The sequence below is a fragment of the Pseudophryne corroboree genome, chromosome 5 (assembly GCF_028390025.1).
Source record: "Pseudophryne corroboree isolate aPseCor3 chromosome 5, aPseCor3.hap2, whole genome shotgun sequence".
Lineage (NCBI taxonomy): Eukaryota > Metazoa > Chordata > Amphibia > Anura > Myobatrachidae > Pseudophryne > Pseudophryne corroboree.
Genome location: NC_086448.1, coordinates 40,278,756 through 40,298,655, shown reverse-complemented (window position 1 = coordinate 40,298,655; position 19,900 = coordinate 40,278,756).

The window sequence follows — 19,900 nt, the reverse complement described above, 5'->3', positions numbered from 1 at the left end:
AATGTGTATCTGACACTGTGAGGCAATGTGTATCTGACACTGTGGGGCAGTGTGTATCTGGCACTGTGGGGCAATGTGTATCTGACACTGTGAGGCAATGTGTATCTGACACTGTGGGGCAATGTGTATCTGGCACTGTGAGGCAATGTGTATGTGGCACTGTGGGGCAATGTGTATCTGGCACTGTGAGGCAATGTATATCTGGCACTCTGGGGGCATTTGTGTATCTGGCACTGTGGGGCAATGTGTATCTGGCACTGTGGGGAAATGTGTATCTGGCACTGTGAGGCAATGTATATCTGGCACTCTGGGGGCATTTGTGTATCTGGCACTGTGGGGCAATGTGTATCTGGCACTGTGGGACAATGTGTATCTGCCACTGTGGGACAATATATATCTGGTACTGTGTGGCAATGTATATCTGGCACTGTGGGACAATGTATACCTGGCACTGTGGGGCACCGTGTATCTGGCACTATTGGGGTCATATGTGTATCACGCCCCCATTTTTATTGACCACGCCCCATGTGGCATTTGGTCACACCCATTTTTGGGGCGTGCGCACACAGTATCTATAAGACATTTTTTCTACTTGCACCACTGAGTTACAGTGACTGTACGCGACTGTGTATAGTGATCAGTGTGTATCAGGTCTGTGATATCTTTGTGACTGTGTATAGTGATCAGTGTGTATCAGGTCTGTGATATCTTTGTGACTGTGTATAGTGATCAGTGTGTATCAGGTGTGTGATATCAGTGTGACCTGTGTATAGTGATCAGGACATGTCAGGTGAGTGATATTAGTTTATCTATGGACAATATGTAAGAGAGGCTGCGGTGCGTGTGGTGGTGCCTGCTGCCGTACAGGTGTAGTTTTGGTACTCACCAGGCGCCGCTCTCTCTCACCTTCAGGTACCGGAACCTTCAACGGACCTGAAGAATCTTTCGCCGGACCCGGACACGATGACCTAGGAGGAAAGAGATTGCTGAGTGTCGTCCTCCTAACCGTGGACCGAAACGCCCTCCGGAGCCAAGGAAAATAGTGCTTTCGGGCTAGGTGAGGGTCATCCCAGGCGTCCGCCTCAGAGCCCGAATTTCACCTATTGGCACTCTCGCACCAGGTGGAAATTCTGCCTTGCACCGGCGTGCAAGGCTCACCGTTCGCCCTGATTGAAGGGAGACAGATAGGGACACACAGAAGGGACACACAGACCGATGTTACTCACCGTCCTACGTCTTGTTCTCCGATCTTCTCCGCTTACAGGTCCCTGTAAGGAGGCAAAGAGAGAAACAGCCGTGCAGGGCCTAACTCTAATCTAGTGTGCGTCCGCTACACTAACTGCATAACAAAGCCCTCAAACTGGCTCAAGTGTAAGTGGTGCAACACAAACTATGCACAAACTCTATAACAACATTATGCCCTGCACGGTAACAACACACATCGGAGTACAACATAAAACGGTGCTGTCCCTTTAAATCCCTACGCTGGACAGGGGGTGGGCGCCACACAAGCCTGCCCACCTCCTGTGCACTTCCTTCTTATAGGCTCAGGTCAAACGGACCTGTCTACCTACCACCTCAGCGTGGCCTGGGCCTAGCGCCCGGTGCCACCTTTATTCACCCCGGGGGAATTATTCACTGGGCCTAACGCCCCCTATTTGCGCACGGACCTGAGGCCCGACTGTAACCACGGGCCTAATGCCCGCCTAACTCGTCCCTCGTGGGGTGACCTGGGCCTGGTGCCCAGGGTCACCTTATATTCCCTAACTGGCCAAAATACTCTAGGGCCTAATGCCCTCTAATGTCTCGCAGGCCTATTGCCTGATGTGCCCCCGGGCCTAGTGCCCGCCTACTGCGCTGGGAGAGGGTGGCTTGTGGCCTAATGCCCGAACCCCCTATTTGATGTGTGGTCAGGTCTGGGTGCTTGGGCCACGGGCAGGGGGGAACCCCGACTGCGCGTGGCCTTGGACCCAGGGAGCCTGACCCACTTGTGCCCACGGGCCGGGAGGGCCCGACTGTATGCCCACAGGCCGGAAGGGCCTGACTTTGCCCACGGGCCTAATGCCCGAACACCTGGTGGTCTAGGGAGGATGCGGCCTATAGGAGGGTGGTACAGGCCCAAGGCCGCTTACCAGGATCGTTGGGAGAGGCTGCAGAGGGAAGCTTCGTCAGCTCTTTTGCTTCCCTCTCTCTGCAGCACTCTCCGCCGATACTCTGCTGCTGGGCCGCCGGCTCCGCCTCTTCGTCCTGCTCCGTCCCGTCTTCTATCTTCTTCCTCCGTCCCGTGGCCGGTCTTCTCCGCCGCCGCTTCTTCTGCCGCCGCTGTGCTTCTCTAGGCGTCTTCTGGAGCTCTTCTCTGCTCCGGCACGCAACTAACTCCCGCCGCCGCCCTGCGCCTGATATAAGCCGCTGGGAGGAGGCGGAGCCATGACGCGGCGGACTCCTATTGGTCCGCCGCGACGAGCAACGATTGGCCCGCCGCGACGACTCCTCATTGGGCGCCAAGCCGCGAGCAGCGATTGGCTCGCGTCCGGCGCCCATTTCAAATCCGGAGGCGCTGATTAGAGGAACTTGGATCCTCTCGGATCCTCGTTCCTCCATACCCCGGCCTGATCGCCGCGCCGCCGCCCGCCTCACATTTCCCCCCGTTTGTCCTTTGTAGTCCCGACAAAGGAAGACTGACACCAGACATAATCCGGGTCGGCATACCGAGGACCAGGCACACTGCGGTTGGAACGCTGAGATCGCCGAGGCAAAGGAGACACCACCGGCCTGGGGGCCCCAGCATCCAGGAGCCTATTGTCGTGAGACGGAACCACTGGGATCCACCAATCTTCGTCCAGGCCAGCCACCCTGGGCGAAGATGCCAACATGGTGTCGTCCCCAGGCGATGGAGCCGTATTCAGACCGGGGGCACCTTCATCCTCCACGTCTTCTGGGAACCAACAAGGACGCAGCATATCCCGATGAAGGGTTCTCAACCGACCAGACCCATCTGTTGCTTCCACCTGGTAAACCGGACCCTCCTCGGTGAGGCGCCTTCGGACAATATAAGGCCGCACCTCCCACTTCTCCGCTAGTTTACCGCCCGGCCGCGTCATGCGGACCAACACCCGCTGTCCCACGTCAAACGGCTCTGCTCCTCGAGTTCTATGGGAGACATGAGTGTGGTCAGCTATCCTCTTCCGAGTCACTTCGTGAGCCACTTTTAACCGCTGCTGATGTTCCGCGACCCAGTCTGTTGGCAACGATCCCCCTTCCTCCCGAAGCTCGGCCAAGTGCAAGTCCTGCGCTTCTCGCCCTGGACGGCAAACATCAAAAAGAAGGGGGAGTACCCAGTGGTGCTGTGAACCCGGTTGTTATAGGCCCACACCAGCTCGGCCACATGCTCGGGCCACCTCCGTCTCTCTGTGTCCTCCAGGATCTGCAGCATCTGGAGCAAAGTCCGATTGAAACGTTCGCAGGCGCCATTTCCCTGAGGATGATACGGAGTAGTACGGGACTTCTGCATCCCATAAAGTCGACAAAGCTGTTCCATCAGCCTCCCCTGGAAACAAGCCCCTTGGTCTGAATGAATCCTCTCGGGGCACCCAAACTGCCGGACAAAATGCTCGACAATGGCTTTGGTAGCGGACTCCGCCGTCTGATCCCTGGTGGGGACCACGACCGTGAACTTGGTGAAGTGATCCGTCATGACCAGGGCATATTGATGTCCACTAACAGACTCCCCAATCAGAACGTAATCGATCATCAACAACTCCAGGGGACGACTCGTCTGAACGGTATGTACCGGCGCATGCTGTTCGTTCGGTTTGACCACCCCGCATCTCCGACATTCCCTGCACACTTTCTCCACCAATGTCCATAACTGAGGGGCAAAAAACTGGCGCTGCATCCACTGAAAGGTCTTGGCTGCCCCCAAATGGGCTCCGCCATCGTGCGCTTCCGTCACCAGAGCCTTGAGGGCTGCTTCCGGCACCACAATCTGTTCCACCATCCTGAGTTCGTGGTGGAGGTACACCTGTCGACGCAGTGTTCCGCCGCGGACGAGTAATCGGTCCCAATTCCGCAGGACCTTTCGACAGTAGGGGTTCAGCCGACTCCTCTCCCACTGGCTAGGCCAATGTTCCTTCTGTTTCCATCGCCGAATGACGCTCAGTCCCGGGTCACTCTGCTGTAATGAAGCCCACTCCTGTTCAGTGCTCCGGAGAAGAGCAGCGCATTCAAACACTTGTGACCCTTCCAGGGTAACTGGGCATTTAATCCTGGTCAAGTCCGGGACCTCAGTGTCCTCGTCCTCGAGGTACCTCGAGGTCGGGGGCAGGGGCATAGGGTATCGCGACAGCGCATCCACGTTCCCGTTACTCTTCCCTGGCCGGTAGTGTATTTTATAGCTGAATTTTGCCAACCGGGCTACCCAACGCTGCTCCAGGGCGCCCAGTTTTGCAGTTTCCAGATAGGCCAGGGGATTGTTATCCGTGTATATTTCCACATGGGTAGCGGTCAGGTACTCGGCGAACTTCTCAGTCACGGCCCAGACTACAGCCAACAGTTCCAACTTAAAGGAACTGTAGTTGTCCGGGTTCCGCTCGGTTTCACTCAAACTTCGACTACCATAGGCGATCACTCGTTCTTGGCCATCTTGTACTTGGGAGAGAACTGCCCCCAATCCCTGTAGGCTGCCATCAGTGTAGAGCAGAAATGGTTTCTCAAAATCAGCATATCCCAGAACCGGAGCCTCCGTGAGCATTTCCTTCAGTCGCCGAAACGCCTTCTCCTGTGCCTCACCCCAGGCCACTACCTGCGATTTTTTTGTAGTGGGCACCCCTCGAAGCAGGGCATGCAATGGTTCCGCGATTTTCGTAAAGTCCTTGATAAACCGCCGATAGTATCCAACCAACCCCAGAAACGCGCGCAGTTCAGTGGTAGTGGTGGGCGTCTCCCAGTCCTGGACTGCTGAAATCTTGCCAGGCGTCGGGCAGACTCCTTCTCTGGACACCACATGCCCCAGGTATTCCAAGCTCGATTTTAGAAGATGACACTTGCGGGGCTTGAGCTTGAGTCCATACTTCTCCAGGCGCTGCAACACCACATCCAGGCACGTCAAATGTTCCTCTAGAGTGGGGGCAAACACGATGATATCGTCCAGGTATATCAGCAGAGCTTCGAAATTCAAGTCTCCCAAACATCTCTCCATCATCCGTTGGAATGTAGCCGGGGCATTGGTGAGCCCAAAAGGCATGCGCAGGAACTCAAACAATCCCATAGGAGTTGTGAAGGCGGTTTTCTCTTGATCCGGTGGGTTAACCGCCACTTGCCAGTATCCACTGGCCAAGTCCAGTGTGGAGAAATACCGAGCATTGCCCAGGGCCGCCAAAGACTCCTCTATTCTAGGCAACGGGTAAGCATCTTTCACGGTACTGCTATTTAACCGCCGATAATCCACGCAGAATCGAATGGAACCATCCTTCTTCCGCACCAACACGATGGGCGCAGCCCATGGACTTTTGCTCTCGCGAATGACCTGGTTATCCAACATCTGCCGCAACATCTTCTTGACCTCCTGGTAGAGTTTAGGTGGGATGGGACGGTATCTCTCACGGATTGGAGGGCTCTCTACAGTACGTATCTCATGTTTCAAATCTTCGGTATATCTGAAATCCTCTTCATGCCGGGAGAACGCCTTCCGTCGCTCCCACAGCATATGCTCCAACTTCTGTACCATACTGGGGCTACATTCGTCCAGACAGACGTCCATCTGTTCTCTGATAACCCGGCCGCACCAATCCGTACTGGGTTCCTCCTCCTTATCCAGGCTCACCGCCATGGACCAGGATCCTTGTTCGTCCGTATGCAGCGAGACCTGTCGCCCCCCTGAAACTCCGTCCCGGGCGACAGCCGTTACGTTGGCAATAGTCGCTCCCGCCGGAATTTTTCTGGTCTCGTCCAGAAGATTACACAGCCGAACCAACACCTTGCCGTCCCTTACTACCGCCAGGGTTCGGGCCAGGATGATTCCCGAGTCCATTCCGAGGTACCCATTGGGTTCCACCATCACTTCTAACCCCTCCAGGCGTTGGTGAGTCCGCACCTCGAGGGGAAGGACTATCTCCTGGCGGGGAGGTAACTCTATCTGTTGCCGATGACCGGTCCGAATTGCTCCCAGGGATTCTTGCCGATGCCCAGCTTCACATATTCTCCCCACCTGCTGAAAAGCTTGTTGCACCGGCCGTTGAACACCCATTTCCTTCCAGTACTGCGGACCCCTTTCCTGGAACAAAAGCTGATTGAGATCTTGGAGGACGTTCATGCCCACAATCACGGGCCCGTGACTCAAACCCAAGCTTCCCACGACCAGTATTCCTTTCTTCCCCAATGCCTGTCCACAGATCGAGATCTCCATCCACACCACTCCGACAACCGGAATAGGAAGGTGGTTGGCAGCCGTAAGAGTAACCCAGCTTTCCAACACGGAATCCTTCAAATGAGAATAATGTTCCAGGAAACAAGCCTCAGACATGGTGGTGACCTGTGAGCCAGTATCCAACAGGCATTTCTGCTCCTTTCCCCCGAGACACCCAACCACAACGGGACACTCACCCACTATATCGGCAGAATCCACTATAGTGGTTCCTCCTCCGCCCATCCCCCCCGCGGGTTGTCCCGCTACCGCAAGGGACTCTAGTTTAACGAAGGGTCTTGCCTAGGCTCACTACATTCCCGGGCAATGTGTCCAAATCTATTGCAGCGGTAGCAACGGGGACCCCTACCTTCCCTGGGACGAGCGCCCCCTACATTGGCCCGTGATTCCCAGGGCAGCCGGTGCGGCACCCGATCTTCGGACCCACCCGGACCTCTCTGCCTATGAACCTCGTCTCGCAACTGGGAGATCTCTGCTTTCATTTCCAGAGTGACTTTGGCGAATGCTGCTTTAAGGTCTTGGACACAGGCTTCCATGGGGCTGGGTTCTCGGCTGGCCACCGCAGACACCGGTGCCAACCATTGTGGGGCCATGGCGTAAGGTCCGAAATTGGCATTTCGATCTCTAGCGACCGCCTCCACTTGGACCTGACGGAAGGTCATGTTCTTATCATTGGCAATCTTATCCAACAGAATCTGTCGGATGGGGACACTCCGTAGGCCCAGCACAAACTGGTCCCTCAGCATCATGCTGGGGTTAACCAGGGACCCCAGACCTTCTGGGTCACGCCGCGTGATTTCGCGCAGCATGTCCTGCAGTGCATTGGCAAATTGGGGTATGGACTCGTCCTCTCTCTGGAATCGGTTGAACAATTGCTGACGCAAGGTTCCAGCAGAAGCAGTGTTACCATAGGCACCCTCGAGGATCGTGACTACCTCTTCCAACGTCTTCCGCTCCTCTTCTGGAACAAGGATCACCGACCGCCAGGCTTCCCCATCCAGCGTATTCAAGGCCAAATGCAACTGCATTTCAGAGGGCACCCCATATAGCTGGATGATTCCATCCAGTCTCTTCTTCCAGTCTGCCAACGGCATATTCTGACCATCATACCGAGGGGTATGTGTCAAGGCCGGTCCAAAATTGAATTTCCTCTCCGTTCCCGGAGGAGCGTCGTTAGCGTCGTTCTCCGCGTTTGACATCCTGCCGACTACGCCAAATGTAAGAGAGGCTGCGGTGCGTGTGGTGGTGCCTGCTGCCGTACAGGTGTAGTTTTGGTACTCACCAGGCGCCGCTCTCTCTCACCTTCAGGTACCATAACCTTCAACGGACCTGAAGAATCTTTCGCCGGACCCGGACACGATGACCTAGGAGGAAAGAGATTGCTGAGTGTCGTCCTCCTAACCGTGGACCGAAACGCCCTCCGGAGCCAAGGAAAATAGTGCTTTCGGGCTAGGTGAGGGTCATCCCAGGCGTCCGCCTCAGAGCCCGAATTTCACCTATTGGCACTCTCGCACCAGGTGGAAATTCTGCCTTGCACCGGCGTGCAAGGCTCACTGTTCGCCCTGAAGGAAGGGAGACAGATAGGGACACACAGAAGGGACACACAGACCGATGTTACTCACCGTCCTACGTCTTGTACTCTGATCTTCTCCGCTTACAGGTCCCTGTAAGGAGGCAAAGAGAAACAGCCGTGCAGGGCCTAACTCTAATCTAGTGTGCGTCCGCTACACTAACTGCATAACAAAGCCCTCAAACTGGCTCAAGTGTAAGTGGTGCAACACAAACTATGCACAAACTCTATAACAACATTATGCCCTGCACGGTAACAACACACACATCGGAGTACAACATAAAACGGTGCTGTCCCTTTAAATCCCTACGCTGGACAGGGGGTGGGCGCCACACAAGCCTGCCCACCTCCTGTGCATTTCCTTCTTATAGGCTCAGGTCAAACGGACCTGTCTACCTACCACCTCAGCGTGGCCTGGGCCTAGCGCCCGGTGCCACCTTTATTCACCCCGGGGGAATTATTCACTGGGCCTAACGCCCCCTATTTGCGCACGGACCTGAGGCCCGACTGTAACCACGGGCCTAATGCCCGCCTAACTCGTCCCTCGTGGGGTGACCTGGGCCTGGTGCCCAGGGTCACCTTATATTCCCTAACTGGCCAAAATACTCTAGGGCCTAATGCCCTCTAATGTCTCGCAGGCCTATTGCCTGATGTGCCCCCGGGCCTAGTGCCCGCCTACTGCGCTGGGAGAGGATGGCTTGTGGCCTAATGCCCGAACCCCCTATTTGATGTGTGGTCAGGTCTGGGTGCTTGGGCCACGGGCCGGGGGGAACCCCGACTGCGCGTGGCCTTGGACCCAGGGAGCCTGACCCACTTGTGCACACGGGCCGGGAGAGCCCGACTGTATGCCCACAGGCCGGAAGGGCCTGACTTTGCCCACGGGCCTAATGCCCGAACACCTGGTGGTCTAGGGAGGATGCGGCCTATAGGAGGGTGGTACAGGCCCAAGGCCGCTTACCAGGATCGTTGGGAGAGGCTGCAGAGGGGAGCTTCGTCAGCTCTTTTGCTTCCCTCTCTCTGCAGCACTCTCCGCCGATACTCTGCTGCTGGGCCGCCGGCTCCGCCTCTTCGTCCTGCTCCGTCCCGTCTTCTATCTTCTTCCTCCGTCCCGTGGCCGGTCTTCTCCGCCGCCGCTTCTTCTGCCGCCGCTGTGCTTCTCTAGGCGTCTTCTGGAGCTCTTCTCTGCTCCGGCACGCAACTAACTCCCGCCGCCGCCCAGCGCCTGATATAAGCCGCTGGGAGGAGGCGGAGCCATGACGCGGCGGACTCCTATTGGTCCGCCGCGACGAGCAACGATTGGCCCGCTGCAACGACTCCTCATTGGGCGCCAAGCCGCGAGCAGCGATTGGCTCGCGTCCGGCGCCCATTTCAAATCCGGAGGCGCTGATTAGAGGAACTTGGATCCTCTCGGATCCTCGTTCCTCCATACCCCGGCCTGATCGCCGCGCCGCCGCCCGCCTCACAAATACACAGTGTGTTATTTTCTTGTTGGCTTCATGTGCTCTCTGCATATTAGATATTTATAGGAATATAAAATGATGGCAATACATTTCTTTATATTATTTATCCTTGCCATGCACCCTGTCCTAAGAGATTCCAATCTCGCACTGCTGTCAGTAACCGCACTCACAAGGAATACAAAGGCCGTACAGTACAAAGAGAGTTTCTTATAAATCAAAGGGGAATAATATCCAAAGGTTTCACTTAAATGAGAATAACTGTTAGCAAGGGTCACAAGCATTATTCTGGAACAATTCTCTAAAACCAGATTGGCTCCTAACAGAACTGCCTCCTTTTTGTTACTTATCCGCAGCTAGATTAGTTTTTTTAATAAGATTAGGGGCTGTGACACTTCAAGGAATTTGGGGGATGGCTGGCCAGGATCCGGTAACTAGGTCGACAGGGTCTCTAGGTCGACATGTTCTAGGTCGACAGGTCAAAAGGTCGACATGAAATTTTCACAATTTTTTTTCTTTTTTTGACCTTTTTCATACTTAACGATCCACGCGGACTATGATTCGGAATAGCAACCTGTGCCGAGTGCAGCAGTAGTGGAGCGAGGCACCTAACCCGAAGCGCGAGGGGACACGGCGCACTAATTGGGGTTCCCGGTCTCTCTACGGAGAAAAGGACACCAAAAAACCCATAAAAAACTCATGTCGACCTTTTAATCTGTCGACCTACACCATGTTGACCTACAGACCCTGTCGACCTAGAGACCCTGTCGACCTAGTTATTGTCGACCAGGGCCGGATTAACAATGAAGCTGATGGAGCTGCAGCTCCATGCCACCCCATCAAAATAGGCCCACTGCATCTGCTGCACTGCGCTGTTGTACACAGGAATATTTTTCTTTCCTGTTACAGCAGCAGCCTAAGGCCCCGCCCACTGAAACAGCAAACCCCCTTCCCCTGCTTTTCTTGTCCGGGGTTGAAAAGCCGGGCTTAATAATTTTGCTAATAGCGGTGCAGTGGAAGGCTTCACTGCGCCGCACAGTATCTGACTCTCCAGTGCGGCAGCATCGTGATGGGGCCGTCGGGACATCACATCCCGCCGTGTGACATGACATGACATCTCCCCCGCCCCCGCATCCCATCACATTCAGGGCCACGTCGTCCCGTCGGGACATCACATCCTGCCATGTGACATGATAACAACGTCCGCGCCGCCGCCCCGCCACCTCTACTATAACTGCTGTGCAAGTGTGCACTGTGTGCAGCAGCCAACCCAGCTCTGCTCCGTGAAGGTGGACCTGACATTTGCTGTGACTGAGCTACCCGGCAGCTGCTGATCACTGGTGATGGGCTGCAGCCGCTGTTGATCAGAGAAGGGATGTCAGTGTCCTACAGTGCCTCTGGAGAAGGTATGCACTGCCACTGACTGAACATGTGCCTAATTATATTTTGTTACTACTGTATGCATCTATCTATCTATCTATCTATCTATCTATCTATCTATCTATCTATCTATCTATCTATCTATCTATCTATCTATCTAGTAATGTATTGCTGCCTAGCTTGTAATTTTTTGCCAAATCTCTACACACATGTGAGAGGTGCGGTGCGTGTTGTGGTGCCTGCTGCCGTGCAGGTGTAGACGCGGTACTCACCAGGCGCCGATCTCTCTCACCTTCAGGTACCGGAACCTTCAACGGACCTGGAATTCTTCAGTCGGATCCGGACACGGCGATTCCCTCTCGGAGCTGACCGACGACCTAGCTGAGGAGAGAAGGGTTTACATTAAAGGGGGTATCGACCCTTCTTCCGGTGGAACAGGGGATACCCCAGGGGTGGCTGCGACCTTCACCGGCTGGGTGAATGGTCATCACCGGCACAAAGCCTCAGCCACCCAGATTTCACACACTCGCGCTTTCGCACATAGTGTGATGAAAAGGGATTCTCACGTCTGTGAGCAATCCTAACTCCGGCGCTCGGGGACAAACAAGGGACAGACGTACACGGATGCTACTCACCGTCACAAGTCTTGCACTCCGATCTTCTCCACTTACAGGTCCCTGTAAGGAGGCAAAGAGAAACAGCCGTGCAGGGCCTAACTCTGACCTAGTGTCACACCCTATACTAACTACAACAGCAGAGCCCTCAAACTAGCTCTGTGGGTGTGGTGCAACATAACTAGCACAAACCTCATAACAGCAATTTGCCCTGCACGGTAACAACATATATCACACTATCGGAGTTACAACATAAAACGGTGCTGTCCCTTTGTCTACCCGACTCAGAACACCCAGTAGTGGGGACCGCACAGCTCACCCACCTACCGGACTCTCAGGGTGGCCTGAGCCTAACGCCCAGTGCCACCTTTACTCACCTCGGGGAAACGCTGATTCACTGGGCCTAGCGCCCCCTAACTGCCCACAGGCCGGAGGCCTGACTTTGCCCACGGGCCTAGCGCCCGCCTACCTTGCTGCCCGTTGGGTGACCTGGGCCTTGTGCCCAAGGTCACCTTATCGTACCTACTGGCCAAAATACGCTAGGGCCTAATGCCCTCTATCGTCCCACAGGCCTAGTGCCTGATATGTGCCCCGGGCCTAGTGCCCGCCCAACTGCCCACAGGCCTGTGGCCTGACTATCCTTATGGGCCTAGTGCCCAACCTGTGCCCCCATGCCTAGTGCCTGCCTATCTTGGACACGGGCCTGGAGGGCCCTACTACATGCCCCACGGGCCAGGAGGCCCGACTCAATGCCCACGGGCCGGGAGGGCCCGACTCAATGCCCACAGGCCGGGAGGGCCTGACTGTGCCCACGGGCCTATTGCTCGAACACTCGGTGGTCTAGCGGAGGAGAGGGGGGGGGGGGCACCTTAGAAGGGCCTACCTGCGGTGGAGAAGGCTGCAGTGGGGAACTGCACAGCTCAATTGCTTCCCACCACTGCAGCGCTTCTCGGCCTGGAGGAACTCTTCTGCCGCTGGCCCGTCCTGGCCAGCGGCGCCGCCGTCTCCTCGCCGCGTCCAGCCGCCGCTGGACATCTTCCCGGAGCCCGACGTCTTCCGGCCTCTTCAGCGGCCTCCGGAGCTCTTCTTTCCACGGCCGTCGTCTTCTCCTCTGCGCCGGATGCTCTTCTGCGCTCCGGCGCGCCGACGACCTCCTCCGCTGCTCCCGCACGTGTCTTCTGCCGCTCTTCGGCGCGGCCTCTCCTTCAGGCTCCCGCCCGGCGTCTGACGTCAGATGCCGGGGGCGGGGCCTATGACGCGGCGAGCGCTGATTGGCTCGCCGCGTCTCTTCCTGATTGGCCGCCGCTCCGGGAGCCGCGATTGGCTCCCGGAGGGCGCCAACATTCAAACCCTCCAGCCTGGGGTCCGGTGCAGGGAAAAGGGTAATCCCTGCACCGGACACCCGCCGCCGCCGCCACGCACCCAGCGCTGGCGACAGACAAGCTGCCCCAGCGCTGTCCCCAACTAGGGACAACACAGATGTGCCCACAGGGCACATCCTTACATTTCCCCCCCCTTTTTCCTTTGTAGTCCCTACAAAGTTCCTCACGACTTCCATTGTCCGCGGGTCAGGGAATTCAGAGGTCCCTCCGGCGAAGGTACATTCGGGGGCCCAGCCTGGACCAGCTGTGACCCCACATCCTTCCTCCTCCAGCTCCGGGTTCCTCTTACGTCCTGACCTCCATCGGCGGATCCTCTGGGGGAGTGGCATCTCCTCACGGTCGCTTGACGTTGGCCACCAAGGGGAATCTTCCTCCACGGGGACAACAGTCACCCACTCTTGGCCTCCGATACCGTCTGTGGCTTCGTGCCTGTCGTCCGGGTGTGGTATCGACCACCACCCAACAGCGGAATCCTCCGGGGCATCCGTTTCCTCCCGGGCAACAGCCACCACATGTCGCATTTCCTCGTGGGGCATCTCCAAAGGTCCTATCTCTTCCTCTGGAACGGGTCCTCCCACGGCATCGCAGTCCTGTCCCCGTACGTCGGTCCATTTCGGCACTCCTGGCAGGTATTCTAGCTCCAGGACTATCTCCTCCTCTTTCCGGAGGGCATTCAACTGGGAGCATGACTCCACCCGATCCTGCCAGTCACTCTCGTCGGCGCTTCCGATGCCAGAGTCGTCCTCCATCTGTTCTGGGAGGTATTCGTCGGCGGACAGCTCACCGTAGTCCGAGTCCTCCTCCGATATCTGGACTGGGGTATTACTTTCCTCCTCAGCGTACTTCTTCGCTTCCGCTGGCACCTCTGCTTCCTCAGCGTACTCTTGCGCTTCCGCTGGCATCGTTACTTCCTCAGCGTACTCCTTCGCTTCCGCTGGCATCGTTACTTCCTCAGCGTACTCCTTTGCTTCCGCTGGCATTTCTTGGTACCCAGGACACTCCTGTTCCGCACGTCCTGGTCGTGGACGGTTCCATCGCGGGGAGATTCCGGACGTCTCAGTCACTGGGTCTTCACGCTTTTCTTCGCAGCGTGGTCTCTTCACCTCCCAGTCGTCCACCTCCGCCTCATGCGGGAAAGGATTCTGCCTTACTGGGGTCACTTTCTTGGGACAAAGTAGGTCCGCGGCATCTTCCCAAGGGCACTCACTGGCCGCATGTCCTGGTCGCCGACACTTCCAACAAGGGAGGGCCACTGCCACCTTCTCCAAGACGGGTTCCTGGTCCGCCTCCTTCACTGGGGAATCTTCACCCGTTGGTTCCGGCTCAGAGGAAATGGGCACCTGCGAACTAACTTCAAGCAAGGCCTTCCGCTCCATTTCCCTGGTTTCCTCCTCCCATCTCTGGGCGCGACCATCCGCAATCATCCGGTCTTCATTCCACGGACAATTGGGAAGCGCATGTCCTCTCGCCTCGCAGAGCGCACACACAGGCTCTGCAGCCACCCGGTCCCAAAGATGCTGACGAGACTCCGTCATCTGCTTCACCGTGGCCTCGTAGTCCGTCCTGTCTTCAGTCCATGGACATTCCAGGAGCAGATGTCGGGGATCACCACAGTTTTCACACCGGGAATCAACCTCGTCTTCGCTCGACTCTTCGTCCCAGGGACAACTGTTGTGCTCATGCCCGTAGTTTCCGCAGAGCAAACACCAGGACTCCTTCGCTTGGCCCTTCTGACGTCTTCGGTCCGCTTCCTGGACCACCTTCTTTGGGGACGTCTCTCGCCAAGTACACTCGTCGGCAAAGTGACCTGTTTGCCGACATTTCTTGCAGGGCGTCACAGCGGCCTTCTTGCGCCCCTTCTCCCGGCGCTCTTCTTTTTCACGCTGGACCGACCACTGCACCATCTTCAGGATGTCTGCCCCAGACACCGTCACCCAGTCGCTCTGGTCCGCACACGTCCGGGGGTGAGTCTTCTCCGGAGCCGTCCGCAGGGAGGTCTTCTTGGTGGCGTTCCACATCGTGTCCGTGATCCGGTCTCTTTGATCTTGCCGACTACGCCAAGTGTGAGAGGTGCGGTGCGTGTTGTGGTGCCTGCTGCCGTGCAGGTGTAGACGCGGTACTCACCAGGCGCCGCTCTCTCTCACCTTCAGGTACCGGAACCTTCAACGGACCTGGAATTCTTCAGTCGGATCCGGACACGGCGATTCCCTCTCGGAGCTTACCGACGACCTAGCTGAGGAGAGAAGGGTTTACATTAAAGGGGGTATCGACCCTTCTTCCGCTGGAACAGGGGATACCCCAGGGGTGGCTGCGACCTTCACCGGCTGGGTGAATGGTCATCACCGGCACAAAGCCTCAGCTACCCAGCTTTCACACACTCGCGCTTTCGCACGTAGTGTGATGAAAGGGATTCTCACGTCCGTGAGCAATCCTAACTCCGGCGCTCGGGGACAAACAAGGGACAGACGTACACGGATGCTACTCACCGTCACAAGTCTTGCACTCCGATCTTCTCCACTTACAGGTCCCTGTAAGGAGGCAAAGAGAAACAGCCGTGCAGGGCCTAACTCTGACCTAGTGTCACACCCTATACTAACTACAACAGCAGAGCCCTCAAACTAGCTCTGTGGGTGTGGAGCAACATAACTAGCACAAACCTCATAACAGCAATTTGCCCTGCACGGTAACAACATATATCACACTATCGGAGTTACAACATAAAACGGTGCTGTCCCTTTGTCTACCCGACTCAGAACTCCCAGTAGTGGGGACCGCACAGCTCACCCACCTACCGGACTCTCAGGGTGGCCTGAGCCTAACGCCCAGTGCCACCTTTACTCACCTCGGGGAAACGCTGATTCACTGGGCCTAGCGCCCCCTAACTGCCCACAGGCCGGAGGCCTGACTTTGCCCACGGGCCTAGCGCCCGCCTACCTTGCTGCCCGTTGGGTGACCTGGGCCTTGTGCCCAAGGTCACCTTATCGTACCTACTGGCCAAAATACGCTAGGGCCTAATGCCCTCTATCGTCCCACAGGCCTAGTGCCTGATATGTGCCCCGGGCCTAGTGCCCGCCCAACTGCCCACAGGCCTGTGGCCTGACTATCCTTATGGGCCTAGTGCCCAACCTGTGCCCCCAGGCCTAGTGCCTGCCTATCTTGGACACGGGCCTGGAGGGCCCGACTACATGCCCCACGGGCCAGGAGGCCCGACTCAATGCCCACGGGCCGGGAGGGCCCGACTCAATGCCCACAGGCCGGGAGGGCCTGACTGTGCCCACGGGCCTATTGCCCGAACACCCGGTGGTCTAGCGGAGGAGAGGGGGGGGGGCACCTTAGAAGGGCCTACCTGCGGTGGAGAAGGCTGCAGTGGGGAACTGCACAGCTCAATTGCTTCCCACCACTGCAGCGCTTCTCGGCCTGGAGGAACTCTTCTGCCGCTGGCCCGTCCTGGCCAGCGGCGCCGCCGTCTCCTCGCCGCGTCCAGCCGCCGCTGGACATCTTCCCGGAGCCCGACGTCTTCCGGCCTCTTCAGCGGCCTCCGGAGCTCTTCTTTCCACGGCCGTCGTCTTCTCCTCTGCGCCGGATGCTCTTCTGCGCTCCGGCGCGCCGACGACCTCCTCCGCTGCTCCCGCACGTGTCTTCTGCCGCTCTTCGGCGCGGCCTCTCCTTCTGGCTCCCGCCCGGCGTCTGACGTCAGATGCCGGGGGCGGGGCCTATGACGCGGCGAGCGCTGATTGGCTCGCCGCGTCTCTTCCTGATTGGCCGCCGCTCCGGGAGCCGCGATTGGCTCCCGGAGGGCGCCAACATTCAAACCCTCCAGCCTGGGGTCCGGTGCAGGGAAAAGGGTAATCCCTGCACCGGACACCCGCCGCCGCCACGCACCCAGCGCTGGGGACAGACAAGCTGCCCCAGCGCTGTCCCCAACTAGGGACAACACAGATGTGCCCACAGGGCACATCCTTACACACACACACACACACACACACACACACACACACACACACACACACTAGTTTAACAGTCTCCGTCCTGTTCCTCTACTTTGTAGCCCCCTCCACCACCACCTCCAGGTACGGCTTTGATCCTTCTCCCACTGCAGTTCCTTTCCGACTCCGCCAACACATACTTCCCAAATGTCCCGATTTTGGCTGTCTGTCCCGCTGTCCCACCCGCGGGTTGCAGTGTCCCGCGGGAGGGGGGGCAGTTGGGAGAGCCCCCCTTGCATGCATACAGCATCTATTCCCCGACAGAGGGGCAGGGGTCATGCCAGCAACTCACTGAGCGCTGTCCATGCCCCCATGTTGACAAAAATGGGGGGCGTGGTTTCCGATAGCGGTGTTTGCCATGAGACCACGCCCCTAAACAATTGGCCACACCCTTACAGTGAGGCCATACCCCCAAATTCGTACACTCCTTCTGCGGAGGTAAAGTTGGGAGGTATGCCAACAGCTTAGTCATTCTGCACATCCGTTGCAAATCTTCCCGCCCCCTTCCCCGTCACAGATCTGTCCAGAACCTCTTGCTCCCACACTAAAATCGGCTTTTCTTCCTCTCCTAATAATACAATTATTATGTATGTCTATCTATCTATCTATCTATCTATCTATCTATCTATCTATCTATCTATCTATCTATCTATCTATCTATCTATCTATCTAACTAATAAACAAGTGGAGAAGTAAGCGCACAAGTATCAATAATAATGCACCCTAACCCGAACTCCCCTTCTAATGCCTAAACCTAATCTCCCATCCCCCGGGGCAGGACGCGAGTGAGTCCTGCTAAAAGAAAGTTCGGGATTCCAGGCGGCAGTATTTTGACGCCAGGATCCTGAGGTCCGTCTGGATTTTGATGCCTGCATAATGTCTCCATTCGGGATTCCGGCGTCGGTATTTCGACCGCTGGGTTCCCGTCTGGCAGCATTGTAACTACATCCTTTCCCAAGTGCCTTATAGTGTTAAAGAATCAACAATCAACGTAAAAAAAAAAAAATAATGGTTGGCATTAGCAGTCGGCTCGGTCTGTTGACCAATAATGATTCATGATACATGAAATGAAAAAATAGGCAAGACATCGCGTGTAACGTTTTAACACTGCATATCTAATAAAATACTGTGCAGTGTCGACCAATAGTGGTCGACCTAGTTACTGTCGACCTAGCTACTGTCGACCTTGCATACCACACCCGGCTGGTCTTTGGATTAATGTGTCATATAAAAATTGACATATTAATAATCAGAGTTACAGGCCAAGTATTTACAAAACTACAGTAGTTCATTTGGAGCCCATTGTACCTGGTCACCAAATACAGAGCTGTATAGAGCCTGGCTGGGCCCAGGTACTTTTTAGGGGGCGTGGCATAATCACAATATGCGTTACTATGCACCCTTAGAAAAAAATACTGAAAAACTTATGTGTGCTGGGCTGAGAAGAGCTGAAGATGCTGCTACCAGGTAAGGGGGAGGTGGACCATACAGTGCCCCCAGTTCATATTATGCCATACAGTTGCTTAGCGGGCAATTTTCGTGAACCTAGTAGACAACTTTATGACCTGGGTGCAGTTGAGTAATGACCCAGAAGTGGGCTCCTTAAGTTTCTGGGCCCCATGGCCATAGCACTCCTTGCACCCACTATAGCTCTGTCCATGCTGGAGACCCAAAACACAAGGTTCTGGGTGCTTAATTAACCTTTAACCTCGGTTCCTCGCCTCTCTCCTGTACCATGCATATTAGCTCCGGGTTTGGTTCCTTTTTAGTAAGAAGCCAAAAACTAATATCTTTTTAATTAACTCATGTGACATTTTAATAATGTTTAATTCCAGCATGCCAAAGATGATTTATTGCAGACTTAAAAGTAATATTGCCGGCGAAAATGTGATATTGTAAATAATTTTAGGATAAGCTTGGTGGAAAGAAAGCTACGATTATACATCAATATAAAATGATAGGATAGTTATTTATAATGAGTTTTCCTCATCTTCAGAACTGCTGTTTCCTACTATTTTGAGTTAATACAGTATACCTAAAGTCAGCATTAGAGACAGCGCTACAAAACTGATCATTTGAAACTAAATGGGAACCATCAGAAACATTGGTGGTCATTCCGAGTTGTTCGCTCGCTAGCAGTTTTTCTCTATCGTCCTAGTGGATGCTGGGGTTCCTGAAAGGACCATGGGGAATAGCGGCTCCGCAGGAGACAGGGCACAAAAAGTAAAGCTTTAGGATCAGGTGGTGTGCACTGGCTCCTCCCCCTATGACCCTCCTCCAAGCCTCAGTTAGATTTTTGTGCCCGGCCGAGAAGGGTGCAATCTAGGTGGCTCTCCTAAAGAGCTGCTTAGAAAAGTTTAGCTTAGGTTTTTTTATTTTACAGTGAGTCCTGCTGGCAACAGGATCACTGCAACGAGGGACTTAGGGGAGAAGAAGTGAACTCACCTGCGTGCAGGATGGATTGGCTTCTTTGGCTACTGGACATTAGCTCCAGAGGGACGATCACAGGTACAGCCTGGATGGTCACCGGAGCCTCGCCGCCGGCCCCCTTGCAGATGCTGAAACAAGAAGAGGTCCAGAATCGGCGGCATGAAGACTCCTCAGTCTTCTTAAGGTAGCGCACAGCACTGCAGCTGTGCGCCATTTCCTCTCAGCACACTTCACACGGCAGTCACTGAGGGTGCAGGGCGCTGGAAGGGGGGCGCCCTGGGAGGCAATGAAAACCTATTTTTGGCTAAAAATACCTCACATATAGCCTCCGGGGGCTATATGGAGATATTTAACCCCTGCCAGAATCCGTTAAGAGCGGGAGACGAGGCCGCCGAAAAAGGGGCGGGGCCTATCTCCTCAGCACACAGCGCCATTTTCCCTCACAGAAAGGCTGGAGGGAAGGCTCCCAGGCTCTCCCCTGCACTGCACTACAGAAACAGGGTTAAAACAGAGAGGGGGGGCACTAATTTGGCGTTAGAAATATATAAAAAAGATGCTATAAGGGAAAACACTTATATAAGGTTGTCCCTATATAATTATAGCGTTTTTGGTGTGTGCTGACAAACTCTCCCTCTGTCTCTCCAAAGGGCTAGTAGGTCC